Source organism: Perissodus microlepis, chromosome 18, assembly GCF_051167445.1.
Source record: "Perissodus microlepis isolate ML-2025 ecotype Zambia chromosome 18, ASM5116744v1, whole genome shotgun sequence".
NCBI lineage: Eukaryota > Metazoa > Chordata > Actinopteri > Cichliformes > Cichlidae > Perissodus > Perissodus microlepis.
The window spans coordinates 13,943,470-13,961,071 of record NC_140478.1 but is presented as its reverse complement, the minus strand read 5'-3'; the positions used below and the strand labels follow the sequence as shown (position 1 = coordinate 13,961,071).

Sequence of the window (17,602 nt, the reverse complement as noted above, 5' to 3'; positions counted from 1 at the left end):
TTATTCCCCCAGGGGTCGTGGGATCAGCGAGCCAGACACTGTTTTATGGGACCTCAAATACACGAACATGGGGAGGTGGGACAGAGCTGTCTGAGACTGAGCCAGCCAATTATACTCTGACTAGACACATCACACTTACACGCCCGCCATACGTGTGGGAATGATCTGCGTTTGAAACTACTCACACGGATGTCATCCTCGTGCATACAAGCATGTAGTCTGGTTTTAAGCCTTCATCGTACGAATTCAAAAAGCATCCAACTTCTTTTTATTTAAACTGTGAAAGATTTAAATCTGCAAATCATCCAAAATATAAAGTTTAGCCTAAGCCACAGTTGAAGCACAGTGTTTATTGTGTTCTATTCGTATACACTGCATCCAACAATAAGTTGATTGGATGTGGGAATAATAATATTAATAATAATAACTGAGAAGAAAAAGCCCAGTGTTTTTCCTTCAGAAATGCCTAAACTATTGTAGACTGAAAATGCAAGCTGTGAAAGTATAGAAGAGAAGAAAGGTTTAAATGAAAGCTGCGTGTTTCTGATAAATGTGAACATAAACTTCTGTTTTAGTAAATCTGCCCTTCAGAAATGTTTCATATCCACTGACACGTCACTGTTACACAATCACAATTTCTGCACCAAAATTTCTGTCTCATTTAGATTTCCTCAGATTGTGTTTCTGTAGATTACTATTTTTTCATATATATAAATATAAACTGCCCCCAAAGATAACAAAAATATAAATTTTAACTCATAATCTGATAAGGGGTTGTAATGTTGATGCTGATTTGTGCTGATCTGTGATCACGTGTAGACGCTGAATCATTTCTTTTTCATTTGTGAATTTCAGTTAAATGTTAATGCTACATGGGGGTTTTTTTACACTTTTGTTTTTTTTACCACACTTATAGTCTAATAAAATACACCAGCTGTTAGGCTTTAGAGATTTTGATAAGTCATTTGATGACTATTTTTTCCATTTGGGCTCACTCAGATCACTGAACCTGAAAGTTTCTCAACAGAAAACGGCGTGTATAAAAAATAAAAAATAAAAAAATAGTAAATCTTCAAACTGAGATATTTTTAAAGGACACTTACATCATTATAATTATTGAAAGTAAGTTGTATTCCTTTTTTGTTTGTTTTGTTTAACCGCAGGATATTTGGAGATTGAGTTTGTGTGCTTTTTGTTTATTTATTAAAGCTTTTGGTGAAAGTAAAGCCAGCAGAAGCCCCGTTGGTGTGTTTCAGAGTGTAGCCCACAACCTCTCAGTGGGCCTATCCGTCTATCTGCTGCTGCATTTGAATACAAGGTGACGAACTCTCCCACGGCGAGCAGTGCGCGCCTTTTTGGAATTAGCCACGCGGCACGCCTCGCATAGTAATGGTGGCTCGCGCTTTGAGCTTGAACTTGACCGCAGGAATGCGGCTCGTGGGAACGCAGGCTCGAGGGTGCCCTCCTCTATTCATGGCGCGCAGGTCGGTGTCAGCGCTGATTATCATAAAACCCAGCCTGCTTCAAATTAAGGCACGAGGGCTCAGGCTGGCGGTCCCTCTTTCACGCCAGGCAGAGGAGGAATTAACAGGTCTCTGCAGGAGCCTGCTGAGGTAAGAACTTTATTACTGGTTTATACACACGTTTACACAGCCTGCGCTAAGCCTTTACATCCACGGCTCTCTCGTGTTAATGAAAACTGCGACAGAGGCCGGAGTATATTTTCGCTGCGAGCAGTTTTAACACCTTTGAAGCTGAATTTAGGCTTGTTTAACGTCCTACATAAACTGCTGTAAATGGCGCATATTTCCGCTGCTTGCGGACTTGCGGAAGATGGGCAACTTTTTAGCCCCCTGTAAAAGTGTGATTGTGTCTCAGCTTTGCTTAAACGTTATTAATAGCTTGACTGCGTTTTCGAGAGAAGATATGAAAGAAGCTTGGACTGTTAAAATAAACAAATATGAACTATTTTTCTCTAATAGCTTTTTTGTTTATCATGTGAATAAACTGTCTCTGACATATTCATATGATAAAGGTCTCTTTAGTTATTAAACAGGCTCTTTAATAACTGTAGTTTCCTATTGGCTGGTCTTCTTGTGGAAAAAGGCGTATTTACAGCACAACTGACAATACACTGATTTTTATATTTAAAGGAGTTTTAATCTATTTTCTTAATGTATTACGTCATATTGTCATTTCACAACGAATAATTGATTAATTTGTGTGTTATAGATTATATTGTTTTAATTGCTTTAAATTGCATTTCATTTACTTTTGCCCTTTTTTTTTACTTAATTTGCAGTAATGGATTTGATGTCTTGTGTCTGAAAGCACATCTTAACCTCAAAATGCACTAATCACACTGCTGTTTTGTTATCATTGCATTTTATTGTTCTATAATCCACTCCATAACAAATGCACAAATAGGATATTATATAAAAAGAAAAAAAGACACAAAAAAGAAAAAAAAACATTTGCTGATTTTTTCTAAATAAGGTTTATCTATTAAATTCAAACATGAAATCTTCCCCTACAGGGCCTGCTGCATCACTGAGTTGAGTCTTTTGATGGGTACTTGGTTCAGTCTAATATGAGGCCTGTGAGCTATAGCATGCAACACTAACACCAACACAGCTCACACAGGCTTTACAGAAGAGGCATAAACCCAAATAACACAAAGAAATGAAACTTTTTTTAATGTATTCGTACCATCAATCATTGCTGTTTGTATTCAGACATTAAATTCAAAATGCAACAAAGTGGAAAACGTGTAATCTACAAAAATACCACTGAGATAATAATTCTTATTATTTATTTAATGAAATCCATATGCTATTATGGTTAATTGCAGTTTAAAATAAATCCTGTACTGACCTCAGAAAAATGAAAATGCATAACAAATAAATAATTTCTGCATGTTTTACTTCAAAGTTACAGCCATAACATACATAACGAAATCAAAAACTATTTTAGAATCTGTGGATCGGCTCCGAATAATTCTGCATCTTCATAAATGTGCAGAAAACTTTAAGAGTTTTGTAAAAAATTAGTTCAGGATTTTGGTGTAAACAAACATGGAGAAGTACACATGTCGCACACTGAGTGACACTCTTTGATTTTGCACTAAAAAAAATTAATTATCGCTCTGTTAGATAACATTAACAGAAATAAAGTGCATAATAAGGTGTAATAGCAAAGCAAGAACAGCACACATGCATGGTGGCCATTTATACCAGAAACACACTGAGCCCAAACATGTTTTTTAACACAACTAAACAATTCAAACACACGTAATTAAAATCGTTTATATTATTTAGAGACTTTTTATGAATTCATCTGCGAACTGACAAAAATACTGTTATTTTTTAACTACACACTTTATACCCACAACACTTTATGTGGGTGTTATGTCACATTAGTTTAATGTGTTTTTGTTGTTTGTTTGTTTTTTTAGGGGGGGGGGTTGTTTTTTCATTGCCTAATCTCAAAATATGGCATAAAGGAAAGCGTCCATGCATGTTGGCACTGATGGCCCAACATTCAGTAACAAATAGTGATCTTTAGAAGCTGACAGGTGAATGTTGCCATTTATCTTTAATAAATGTGAACTTCAGTGATGATAGCTTCAAAATTTAAAAAGAACTGCTGAAGCAGTTTCAGTTCAATAATCTGAAACATCATTCAATTCAAACACACACTGTTTTCTGTAAATAATCCCAAAAAGAATCAATATAAATATTTACACTTACTACATAACTGTATGACGAATAAAAGAGAAATAAATACATATTAACAATAATAATAATAATAATAATAATAATAACAATAATAATAATAGTAGTAGTAGTAGAAGAAGTGGAACATTTACAGTGTGAGACACTTTAACCCTTTAACTTTAACTTAGCATTTTAGCATTTTTCACTTTGACTTTCATCAAATTTACTTATCTGAAAAGGTCAAATTAAGATTATTGAGCATTCTTTAATGCTACTATATGAAATTACATCTAGTAAAATAATTTGTTGTAACTGCAGTTTACAAAGGAAATATTATGCAAAGACAGTTTTTAGCTGTATGTTTTATTTCCTACAAGCGTTGTTTTCACCACGTCAGCAGTCTGCAACCTTTTTCTACAATTAAAATATTCATTTTTTTAAAATTCAAAATGTAGATTTTTAGCAATTAAATTCAATCTGAATATATTTTTGTCTCCTTTTCATTTGAATGTGTAGGTTCAGTCTTCAGCTAAAAAAACAAGCTTTATGTTTCTCTCTTGCTTTCCCTTTTATTTATTTCTGTGTTTCAAGAAGCGCACACGGACAGGCTTCACACATTCGATCAATATTCTAATAAAACCCAACAAAAACTGTTCGTGGACTGTGGACACATTTTCACGAGGCGATCGTCTCGTTTCTCGCCAAAGTGTGTCGCTGTTTCGTCCTGCAGTCTTTGCGTTTTCAATTTAAGCTGCTTTACTGTACACATGTGCCTTCTAAACACGAGCCTGCAGCATGTCGTTCGCATTTTAAGATCCAGAAGGTTAAAATTCACAAGCTACAGTCAGTTAGAGTTGGTGAGTAGCAGCTAATAAAAATTCATTATTCCAAAGGAGAGCGCATCCGTGGCTGTTATAGCTCCATCATAAACAGGCTGGAAACACCTGAATACCCAGAATGCATTTTTGTAAAGATTAACTACATCATACAGTGCTTTGGATTTATTTTCCTGCTTTAACCTTATCGCTGGATACAATCTGTTTCAGTCATTTACCACTATAAAACAAAGAGACAACAATGGTCCTTTATATTTTTAAGAGGTTTTGCATAACCATCCACTCTTTCACGGTATAATATTGTAAATGCACATGATGGAGAGACTAAAAACTAGATCTTAGACTCAGCCCAGTCTAAGAGTGGAGTGTCCTTTTTCAGGCGTATACAACAAAAATCAAACCGTTAGAACAAGGAGAGGGAAACACACACAATTAATTAGGCTTCTGTTTCATATCTATATCTATATACATATATATCTATATATATCTATATATATCTCTATATCTCTCTCTATATATATATATATATATATATATATATATATATATGTGTATACATATGTATACATATGTATATATATAGATATAGATATATAGATATATCTTCTATGCAGGAAAATACGTTCAGCCCAGCTTCTAAACCGGTGGTTGTTTAACCACACTGACGTGTACCGATGCTTTACATCACCCTGCTTATTCAAAACATCCTCATCATCACACTTTTAATTGTAGTTATTTTCTGGATGTGATCCTGATTTCTATTTCAAGATAAATCAATCAGTAACCTGATTTGGAGCGCTTTTATTTTCTCGTTTATTCCCCCCCACCAATAATAAATTAATATATAGATATATATTATAGGCCTCTGTTTGACAAATTTGATAGGCTCTGGGCCGGCTGTATTCCCTCCTCCTCCTCTTCCTCATTATCACCCTCCCTCCTTTCGCCTCTCTCGCTGTCTGCAGCCGCAGCTCTTACACTCGTGTCTGACCCGCTTTATCCGGTAAGAGAGGATTTTTTTTTCTGCATAACATGTCAGGAAGTCATCCGTTTATGTAGCTGCTAAAAGACATAAGATTTGCAGGAGGAGAGCAGTTTGTAGTTATGGTGCTGGCAGAAAGTGGGCGATATATTTATATATGTATGCATGTAAATGTGGAGCCCAGATTATTTGAATGAGTGCATTTCTGCGGCGAATTATTGCTCCCGAAAAGGTTTTTTCTTTTCTTTTTTTTAAATGCAGACGATCTATGTGGATGTAAGTGTTGGATTGCGTTCAAGTGATTTGTAAGTAGCCTTTTATATTTTGACAGTGATGCAGGTGCAGCGTGGTGGACGTTATTTTGTGTTTCACTGGAAATGTCTTTAATTCTCCTCTTCAGTGTGTTGCTTTCACTTCCACAAGAAAAATACATATCTCTCTGTGTGTGTGTGTGTGTGTGTGTGTGTGTGTGTGTGTGTGTGTGTGTGTGTGTGTGTGTGTGTGTATGTGTGTGTGTGTGTGTGTGTGTGTGTGTTACCAGATATATATTTTTTTATTTCAAAAGCACCGAGTTACATATTATTCTATTTTTTTTCTTTATCCGCCTAAAATTTATTTTTGCTTAATTATCTAAATTTATAAGAGAACTGTGATTGAGATTTTATATTAGCATCACCTGACTTATATAGTGCAAAAATAATAATAATGCACAATAAGGCCTCCCGATCACCTAATATTTACTGTAAATTAATCTTTAAAGATTGGACATTTTGCTCCCATCGTGCAGGGATGAACCTCAGCTCGCTCGCTTCAAAGTTAACGCAAACTCCGGAATATTTAATGAGGGTCTCCGCTGCCATGTGCTCATGTAAGAAGTATTCATGTGGTAGTAGGGAGGGAGGAGGAGGTTGGGGAGGAGGTGGAGGCCCCAGGCAGCGCTGCAGTGCAGAGTTCAGCAGGGAGATATTGTTGTGAGCCTGGGAAAGTGTAGCGGGGCTGACGCCAGACTCTGTTGTGCGGGGTTGGAGGGAGAGGGGGAGACTTGGAGGATCCCAGACCTGATTGTCATGTAAATTTCTCTCCGGCACGTTGTTGAACTTGATGTTGACTTCTTTTTCTCTCTTTTTTTTTTCTTTCTTTCTTTTTTTTTCTTTTTTGAGATGGGAGGTGGGGGCGGTGGGAGTGGGGGCAAATTTTCCCTGTCACTTGTTTGTGGGAAAATCTTTCCAGACACACACACACACACACACACACACACACACCTTTCAACATATTGTTCAAATGTTCAGAGCAGGAATTGTGAACGTGGGTGACGTTTGTGAACATTAAAACTAGAATGTAAAAAAAATAATGTTTCTTTTTAACCAAAAACATTTTAAATTATTTGGCAGCTGTTTTAAGTAGATCCGTCACCATAAAAAGGTTTTAATACTATCATTATTATTATTATTTCTTTAACCGTGGAAAACAAACAGGTGATATCAAGACCTACATATTCTGATATTTTTCTTATATTTTTAACAGTTTTTGACATTGGTGATCGTGTGATCGAGTGTGATGCTTTCCAACACACACACGTTATCTCATATTTTTCTTTATGGGTGCCAGAAGTGGAGGTTACATATTTTACAAGCAGGTGCAAGCGATGTTGGGAAGCACGTGTCCTCCAGGACTTGGTCACGCATGCTCAGGTGCAATGATGACCGTGCAATGAAAATGAAAATCTAGCTCATGCTAATGTTGAAAGAATATTTGTAAATGTGCTTTGTATGCAGGCTTTCTCGTGTTTTGATTTTTGTTTTTAACCGCGCCAATGCACTATGTGCTGCACAAGCTCGGATGCATTATAACGGAGGCCACGATTAGATCTATTTATAAATGATGCAGAGTAGAATAAGATTCATACAGTAAAGTCCGACCTGTGCTGCAGCCTGACAGCAGAGCTGCACCTCCATGATACTAACAGATTGCCCATGCTCAATAATCAGATGGGCCTGTGCAACTGCTATCTGATGCAAGCTTCGTTTGAAAACCTGGACTGTAGCTCCCTGCTCTTTTATTGGTTTACACACACACACACACACACGTGCATCCCTATATCCATGACTTCAGAGGACATTACAACGAATTGCATTAACTTTTTAACTAGCCTCACCTACTACATGCGTAACCCTGACCTTCACTTTAACCTTAAAACACGGGTTCACCTTATTTGCGTCATGGGGACTTGATTTTTGTCCCTATAAGAACGACAAGTCTTTATGATTTGGGTCCCCACAACACAAGCAATGCATGTCTCTCTCTCTCTCACACACACACACACACACACACACACACACGCACACACACACACACACACACACCTACACACACACACACAGACACACACTGATTCCAGCAGCTTTTTAAATATCCTTTCAAACTTTGGGTTATATTACAAGTTGCTATCCGGGTCTTGTCTCTGCCATTAGCTTCTTCTTTCAAAGGGCGTGATTCTTATCGTTCTCGCTATCTCATCTCCACAGCCCGGGTATCACTCACATCATAATATATCGCACTCGATAAGCCTGAATACTATCAGGATTTAGCTCGGCGTGAACCCTTTTTCTTTCTGCAGCCAGTACAAAAACCCCCAGAATTCCTCTGCTCGGTGCCTCAGCAGCGAGCTTCTATAGTCTTGAAATAAAACAAGAGATTGTATTGTAACATTTTCTTAACTCTGTGGAGTCTCGTTTAAAACCTCTAACATGTTACTGTTGGTGTGCGCACTGACCGAACTGTGTCATAATAACGTAATAAAAATGTTTGCGCTCACCATCAGGTCACATGATACAGTAACGAGAATGTAAGACGACTAATTGGGTTTATTTCCCAACTGCTGCCATACAATAAAATGTATAATCACGTGTGTGGTGTGCTATTTAATGCGCACAGCAGAGGAAGCCTAACTGGACACACAACTAGCATTTGGATTAACACCTTGCATCTCACTGACTGACTTTCCCTGACACCAAATCACCGCAGTTGTGTTTTTGCGAGTTATCTTTTGTTCCTGACTGATTATATGAATGAACAGCTCAAATCAAGCTTTAAGCCTTCCAGAATAGTCGTAAGGAGTAAATGAATTTAGGAAGTTTGTGCTCCCATTACGCTCCCCGAACCGAATTATAAAGCTCAAAAGAAAAGGGGGGGAAGCAGTCCTCTCCTTATTTTTTCTCCACACATTAAATTATGAATACAGGGAAGTTTTAAACATCTATAATTGAGTTCTCAAAAATACAGCCTGTGAAAGGTCAGGTTTGACCCATGCAGCTCCATCTGCATCTTGCTCTTAGAAATAATTGATGCGTTCGTCTCTCTATTTTACGCCCATGGATAATGAGTATAATTGGAGGAATCAGCTCCTGATTGACACGCACCTGCATTCATTTCTAATTTGGCTTTAATAATTTCGGATTCGCGCCCTCTCTCCCCCTCTCTCTCTCTCCCTCTCTCGCTCTTTCTCTCTGAGGCGGAGTTTATCCCCTCTGCACACCGTGGGCTTTCCGCACTTGTCAGTCGCAGCCTGCACGTGTGAGAGAGAGGACATCGTGTCGGTCCTTTGCAAAATCCACAAAGAGACAGGGAGAGAAGGAGGGTGGACACTCTGTAGTCTCGAGTATCCGAGCTTTTGCGCTATTTCCTCTCGGATGCGATTAAACCTAGACGCACAGGTGAATTAAAACCCCAGGGTGGAATTTGAAATATTTGGAGGATATGGACTGGTGGAGTGGAGTTAGCCTGATGTGCAAGTAAGTAGGATGCTGGCTTTGTGACTGGTGTAACTGATTATAACTTGAGGTGCCGTGTGTGTTTGCGTTTTTAACTTGCTTCTGTGTGCCTTCATCCATCGCACTGATTCTGACACTGTGAGCGCGTTTGCAGAAATATAAACTGAAGCTGTGACACTACAATAGAAAACCGTTTGTTAAGGTTTACGTTAAAGGGCCCATGCGTGTGACAGTGTGCACAACAAAGGTGCTCAAACTCATTAAAAAAATACATTGCTTGGTAAATGGGAGTGGATGAAGAAATAAGCTGTGTGCATATCACTGCTGCATGGACTTAAGAGGCTGTGCGAAACAAAACGCTGGTTGAGCATCTAACCAACTTGTGGTGATACTTGACTGTGGGCATAGTTAAGGTTAAAGATCTATCAGGCCTACAGCCTGCTAAGCTGTCAGTCACCGTGTGTGTGTAGAAGTGAGCGTTTGTGTTAAAGTCGTGTTTTAACCGTGTTTCTCCTCTAAATCCTAATAAATAAATTCATGAATATTTCTGATATGTTGAGCATCTTCCTTTCTCTCTCTCTCACTCAGAGTGTGAGTGTGTGTGAGGATCTCTCAGTCCAATGAGACCACAAGCAGGCTCTCTCGCTCTCTCTCTCTCTCTCTCTCTCTCTCTCTCTCTCTCTCTCTTTCTCTCTGCCCCCCCTCTCTCTCTTTCTGCCCTCTGTTTTCTCCCGTGTGTGTCGGAGAGGCGGCCCCTTTAAGAGACGACGGGTTAGTTTGTATCTTTGGTTATCTAGCTGTATGAGTTTTAATTTCATAAAGCTAGAGAACCGAAAGTACGAACTGACGCCGAGCACTTCGGAGCCGCGGGGTCCTCTCGCTCGGCATGGAGGAGGAGGAGGAAACGATGCCGGGGCGGGCAACAGCAGGAGGAAGCGGGAGGGACGGATGCTGAGGGAGGCTGACCGCCGCGGCTGCCGCCGCTGAGGAGGAGTGGTGGAAGGGGCGGGTGGAAAACAGCACCTGCGTGATTGTAGCTGTGGCAGTCCACCTCTTGTGCAGAGCTGCTGGCTCTCTGGAGCTTGCGAGGGCGTGAATGTTGCTTCTGTATTTTTTTAGGGGGGGTCGTGGCGTGGGTATCGCGGTGATGCAGGGGCCTGTTGGGCATCAATATATCAGCGTTTCGTTCAACTTTGGGGCACGAGGGAGACACGCATGTGGAGAAATCGTTCTCCAAATCCACACCGCATGCTAGTGTGTAGTTGTCACAACTGTGTGGGTGTTAAAACAGTAATATCTTGAGGGGTGAGACAGAAATAGTTAAAGGCTTCACATGATTGGCCAATCCAGAGCTCACGTGACGGTGTTGGCAGCACCAGCAGCATCAGATCGCTTTCTGAGATCTCACATGTTAGTTATGGCAATGTGTTGTAGGCCCAGAAGTTGCTGTAGCCTGCATTTCAAGGCATAATTACACAGTGTGAATTTATCCTGCAGAGCTGCTGCAGACTCTCTGACTCCTCTAATACTCCAAGTGTATTTCCTGTATGAGCAGTGTAGCCTAAGTGATGTCCCCTGGCTGTAATTAACTTGACATTAGGAGTGTGATGTATAATTGGATGTACATGCACACCACTCGGTGTGCAAGATGAAGCCCAGCTAGTGGAGTACTTGGGAGAAAGTGCAGGACTGAACTGCTGTGTGCTACCTGCTATCAGTGTTATTCCATCACATAACTGTGGGTTGTTTGGTTCTTTGCTACCCAACCAGAACCTGCAGGTGCAACACATCCGCCGCATCAGTCATTCAGAGTAAAAGAGACTGGGCTGTACCCGGCCCTCTTCAGTGTATTTTGAACAGGCTTTCGACTCAAATCCAAGTTAGATGAGGCAGATATGTTTGAATCTGTGTTTCGCAGGGTGGATTATTTTTGTGTTCGCCTGTTAGATAAGAACTAAATAGGACATCGGCTCAGAGTTTGATCTATTCTTAGAGCAGAATCAGCGAGCCTCAGAGATGACTGAATATCCCTGAAGTCCCTGCATGCTCTATTTAGACCATGACTGACAATATTTGATGTGCGCCGTTAGACAAGACAGCTCAAATGGTATGTGTGCGTGTGCGTGTGTCCATGTTTGTGAATCTGGGTTGTTGACATTTGCCTGGTTGAGGAGGTATACACGATTTGACCTCCATGTTCTCCATTTATGCCCAAAAAAAAGGGATTAATTTGTCATATGAGTCTTTCTGTGATGTTCTTTAAAAATTTCTAACCTACTCTCCTGTTATTTTATGTGCTATTTTTTATGTCTCATTCTGCATTTCAGTAGCTTAGCAACTGTGATGCAGTGCTGATAAAACATCATGCATAGCTTTGCTTTGTGGTATAGTTCCTTCACTAGAAATACTTTGTGTAACTTGTCCATGACATCTTACATTTATAGTTTACAGTATGCGCAGCACAAAATAGATTTAACCTTGCAACGAGGCAAGGTTAATGTAAAGTGCACAAAGGAAAAATACAAGGAAGTAAACAAGTTTTAGAGACTGCTCTTAGCTGTATGGTTAACAAACACAATGCATTCCTTTCTTCTCCTGCCTCGTGTTTTCATCCACTGCCTCTAAATCACTGCTAACTGATTTTCCTTTCTTTTATCTTTGAAGAAAAATGCCGGGAATTTCAGCCCCTTATTTATCACCTCACAACGAAGTCAAGCTGCCACCAGACAAGTGAGGAGCAGCAATCAGCCTGCAGGTGAATACACAAAATAGGAAGACGTGCATGATGAACGCCGACGTTGTTTTCTTCCATATCGGTAACAACCCACGACGGTGTTGCCAAGCGCAGAAGCAAGCGTGCATCTTTTTGTCTTATGCAGCTTGGGTAGCTTTAAGAGTGAATCCAAGAGGTCAAACCAGAAGATGCTGGAGGCTTTTAGAAAGTTTTGCATCTAGATTCATCAGCCAGCGATGGAGCTTTGCTGGTGGTTGATTGTTGTCCATATTTTGTTGAGCTGTGTGACCATAGTGGGCTGTGTGTGGGTGTGAAAAAGCCAGAAAGAGACACAGACTAAGCCTGAATTTTGAAATACTTAAAAAAAATATATATATTATTTTTATTATTTAGTATCAAATGTGATTTTTTTAAGTGTGTTGCTCTGCTGTAATTCTCATAAACCCTTTCAAAGCAAAAGGGGCATTAGGAGACACATTTACTGCCATTTTTATTTTGTGTAAATGGCAGTTTTATACCTTTCACATATATGCAGGAATATACATACAGGTTGTAACAGCCGTAGACTGTGGCCTGCAGCTATGAGAGAGTGCAAATGGCCCGATCTAAGCGAGTGAAGTAGGACCTCCATGTTGAATTCCATCATTTCTTTTCTTCCTTTGAAGTATTAACATTTTTTACGTCGTATATCACCCCCTCCTCCCCCCTTTCCCCTCCATCATTCTCACACTTAGACACACACGCATGCACGCACTCACAACTCTCTTTTCATTCTCATACATTCAGCGTTTTATCCCTTTAAACACTATGATCCTATTTGTCAGGTGGAGTGTGTGGTAGGTGCAGGGGAGGTTGCCGTGTAATCTTTGCTGTGGTTCTTTATCCCGTTAGGAGAGCGGAGGCGTAGGGCTCACCCAAGGTTTGGACCTGCTCATGTGGAAAGAGTGTTTGGGTGGCTCTGTCCTTTTTGCCCCTAATGCCTTGATGAGCCACCCTCCCCTTCATCCAAAAATCTCTGATTGCTGGGAGCAAAGCATCGGTCAGCATAAAGCTATAGCATATGCATAATTCGGTTTTAGCAGCAGCATTAAGTGAAAACTGTAGAGTGACTCATAAGGTTAAAGATTATTGAAAAAATAGATCATTTTAAGGCTGCTGAGAAACATAACCAAAAAATAAATAAAAATGATATAAGTGCAGTTATTGGAGCGAGATGGAAACAGAAACATTCCTGGCTTTAAGGCCGTCAGAGCGTTCCCTCCAATTCCCTCTTAAATAGTCGAGAATAAGGAATTAAACGGTAAGTACATATTGTTAGCAAGGTCAAATCTTCGTGGTTCCACAACCTTGAAGCTCAATGGAAAGCTCAGTTATTCAAATTTAGAATGGAGTTCTTTGAGTCGCCCAGATTTTCCCAAGCTTTACATTAGCATATGCAAGGAGCGGCCTGTGCTGCTGTTTTCTAAAGTGGATGTAAATTATAACCTCAGTATTATACAGGCTGATAGGAGATAAATCTCTGCAGTAATGCATTGCAGTGAATGGTGAATGGGGGTGGGGGGGTGGTATTGTACAGGGTCTGAAGTGTGTGTGTGTGTGTGTGTGTGTGTGTGTGTGTGTGTGTGTGTGTGTGTGTGTGCGTGTGTGTAGTACTGTACAATAGCCCGTGGCAGATGGAACACAGACAAGCACTTGCTAATAGTCATGCTAAACTCTCTTTTCACTGCCTTTAGTTTCTACAGATTTTTCCATAATTTCTGAGACAAATTAGAAATTTTAAGTCAGATGCAAAAACAAAAACAAAAAAGAAAAGAAAAAAAGAAAGTAAGGGAAAAAATATGCGTTTCAGTATTGGTGAAAGAATTTTGAAAGTGTGCGCACATCGTTTTAAAACAAATATTAACACAGGGAGATTACTAAGTCGAAATTTGCACTTGTGCGGTCCAAAAGGCTGAGAGGCTTCAGGCCTCGCGAGCAGAGTGGAGATCTCTTTGGAATCCCTATGCAAACTAGGGCTTGAATAATGAGATGTATTTATGAAGGGCTGGGAAGGGGGTCCTGCTTTTGAAAGCCAGTAGGCTGGAGCCTGAATGGGATAGAAGGAGGAGAAGGGTTGGTGTGTGTGTGTGTGTGTGTGTGTGTGTGTGTGTGTGTGTGTGTGTGTGTGTGTGTGTGTGTGTGTGTGTGTGAGTTGGGGGGGATCTTGAACAAGGGGGAACCAGGGTGTGTATGTGTGTGTGTGTGAAGGGGGGTACAGGGGGCCCCCAGCAGCCCAGGCCTCGGCCAGGCAGCTGTGAAAAGGGGTCCCGTCTTTTTCCCACGCCCAGCAAGACGCGAAACACTGCCGCAGCTCGCTAGGGTCAAGTCCCATCGCTAATATATACACACATACATGCACACGCATGCACACACACATACAGCAGAGAGCTTGTTAATTTGTAAAAGTTGTGCAAATTAACAAGCTGTCTGGGAAGCTCTGCGACACGGGGACACCTGCTATTCTCCCAGAATGCTTTGCACTCCCATCAAGGGGCCACTGGGCCTTGATGAGAGAACAATTAGGTCATAACTTCAACTTGAACTTAAAATTCTGCTGAGCATTGAAAGGAGCCTGGATTTCTTTCCCCTCATACTCACATTGTGATCTTGTTTGATCGTTGTTTGTTTTCAAGTAGTTTAATTCTAATATTTTTAAAAAGCTCTTTTTTTTTTTTAATTTACTATGATGGAAAGCTCTGATAGAGCTCTTGTGCAGCTTCTGATATGTCCACTCACACGGGCTCCAGAGACAAACTTGATCTGAGACCTTAACTGTCAACTTGGCATTGTCTGCACACACACAGGCACAAAGAGAGAGATGCTTCAGAGAAACAAAAGGGGAAAAAAAGCACAAATGGGGAAAAGTTTACAGAGAGATGAAGCAGCTTTTAAGGATCATTTTAGAGCTTAACCTCAATGCGACGTTTTGTCCCTCAGTAAACACAAAATGTTATCTGATGAATAACAGATAAATAATTATAATCAGAAAAAGGAATGAAAATAATTCCCTTTAATTCAGGTGATCATCTGGTGCCTCTTTACCCCACATTTTGTGTTACATGTGTTCCAGTTAGTTTGATCATGAGTTCATGTAAAGCTCTCTGAAATGCCGTCCGTGGCAGCGGCTGCTCTTTTTACCTCCTTCCCAATGAAGCTAGGGTCCCACCCATGGCTTCTTTCTATCTCTCTCTCCAGATACTGGCACACCAATCAAAATGGTGCAGCACTCACTTCCCTCCCCGTTCGTCTCCGTCGCTGCTTCTGAGCAGTGTCACACTAATTCGGTTCCCCCTGCTTGCACGGGCTCCTCACTTTAATTCCACGCCACGAAAAAATATGCCCACCATCTCTGCAAATAAATTACCATGCATCCTCTCTCCCTCTCTCTCCTTTGCCCCTTTTTTCCTTTTTCATCCCAACTGTCCCTCCCTCCTCTATCTCGTCCTCCCCTCCTCATTATCATGTTCCCTCCTATTCAGATGAGTTTCAAATAGAGAGGGGGACCCTTCTAATTAGCTCTGTAAAGATGCTTTGTCGTGGTCAGTGTGGCCACCAGTGTGTGCATTGAGAGAGGATGTGTGACAGCTAGTGTAAGCATTGAGAAAGTGTGTATGGGCCCTTAATGAGGTTTGTTAGCTGAGTGTGTATCCTGCTGTTTGAATACATCCTCAGCAGCCTTTGAAGGAAGGGAAGAGATGAAGACAGCGAAGGAGGAGAGAGAGGACGAGAGAGAGAGAGGAGTCTGTCAGCCTGGCAGGTTGCAGGATGCAAATGATGCATTTTTGCCCGGCGTGGTTTCCATTTGAACAGCAAATGAGATGAGAATAATGTTGTATGTGCGTGCTGTACATGAAAACTGCAGGAAATATGCGGGGTCATCATGCTCATCAGACATTCGGAGGATTTCCTGTGCTTTCAAATTTTGCGATGAAAAAAAAAACCCTTTGGGGATTTTTAACAAATATATATTTATATAAGACACTAAAGCGAGCAGAGAATCCAAAAGCAAGCAAATGTTTGCTGAAAATTAATCTACCAGTTCAGCATGATCGTAGCTCCAAGAAAGTCGGCTGTAAACAGTTACTGGATGAATGTGAGGCAGGTGCAGAGAGGGACTGATTCAGGTCATCGTTTGCGTCAAAGGGCAAGAAAAAGCCTGCAAGCTAGTTCCATAAAGAGGAGAGGGCATTATTGTTGCAGAGTATTAGTCTTTTTGTGGTGAAGTCGGAAAGAAACAACGACGGAAGGCTCAGTCAATGTAATGATTAAATTAACTGGCGATCAACTAAAAAATTGTGGAAATAAAAAAAATATATACACATAGACATACATATATATATATATATATGCAGAGTGAAGGTAGTGGCTGTGGTGGCAGAGTGGGGGAGATTAGAAATGGCTGGAAACAGACGAGAGCTGAAGGTGGAGGGTAGATGGCAGAGAGAGGAAAAAATAGGTTAGGAAATGAGGGATTGTATGGAGCCAAAGAGCCGACCTGCTGGGCCTGCCTGCTGCCTCAGAGATTGTAAACTGTCACTCAGGATGCAGACAGACAAGCAAGACAGACATCATTTGCCCATTTTACCCTCGAATACTGAAACTGTCATCCAAGCAGCCCCCTGCCCCTTCCTTTCTGTTTTTTTTTTGTCATCCCTCCCTCCATTTGCAGTCATTTTTGTTTCTGTACATACAGCTAAATGAACTGCCCGGTCTTTCCCCCCCTCTGTCACAGTTCCTCCGATACTTCTCTTTCCTTGGGTCGCTTTCTGTGTTGATGAAATGAGTCAGCTCCCAGTATACTCTCCCCTCTCATTGTTGGATGGTTCGTTGCCTCTCCATAGGAGGTAGAGAGTGTTTGGGCTTTTTCCCCTGTTTTACCAGTTTAGCAGTGTAATCCTTTACACTGGCACAATGAGCTCTCACTCCAGCCATGGGATCCTATTAGGCTCCCAGAGAGACACAGGATCTCCATAAACATTTTCCAACTACTCCTCCACCCCCAGCCCCACTACCTCGTCACCACCTATACAGCCTGCTGGCCTTAAACACTGTCAAACTGATAGCTTCCTTTATACATTTTAAGCAGAAGTCGCCCCTTTGTTTTGCAGGAGATTTTTACCTGTCTGGGAAAAGGAAGGTAGAATAAAAGCTTTTACACCTACATTACCAACGGATTGTTAACGCTGTCAGCTTCACTCCCAAAACAGTGCTCCCTTACAACCATGCAGAGTGTATAACAAGCAACTCAGAACGAGCAAATGCTTGTTATACAGTCTTTGGATGACCACTAAAGATGTTTCAAAAATGCTGAAGTCGTTGGAGATGATGTGATTCCTGCTCTCTGCTGCAAATATGAAGCCATTAAAGTGCAGATAAATTCCCATGTCCTTCATTTCATGCACATACTGTACATCAAATTCATCTCTGAGTTTCACTGGAACAAACAAAAGCAGGCAAACAATTTGGTCCTTCAGATCCAATGAAAAAAAAAAAAAGGGGGGGGGGGAGTTGGATGTAGTTAAAAT

General features: G+C 40.7%; 1 long non-coding RNA gene across 6 annotated transcripts in view; it reads left to right on the top strand.

The window, feature by feature from the left end:
- The first annotated feature begins 1,441 nt into the window (after nt 1-1,441).
- The window catches only part of LOC146367509 (uncharacterized), a 28,656-nt gene continuing 12,495 nt past the window's right edge, over nt 1,442-17,602 (top strand). The window contains exons 1-3 of one of the 6 annotated variants that reach the window (XR_014797561.1): nt 5,525-5,555; nt 5,796-5,839; nt 11,969-12,059. This is a non-coding gene — a long non-coding RNA (uncharacterized LOC146367509). Of the gene's footprint in view, nt 1,614-5,456; nt 5,556-5,575; nt 5,840-9,079; nt 9,326-10,149; nt 11,412-11,968; nt 12,060-17,602 lie in introns of those variants that run through there. The other 5 variants (XR_014797559.1, XR_014797557.1, XR_014797560.1 and 2 more) reach the window with 5 other exon arrangements.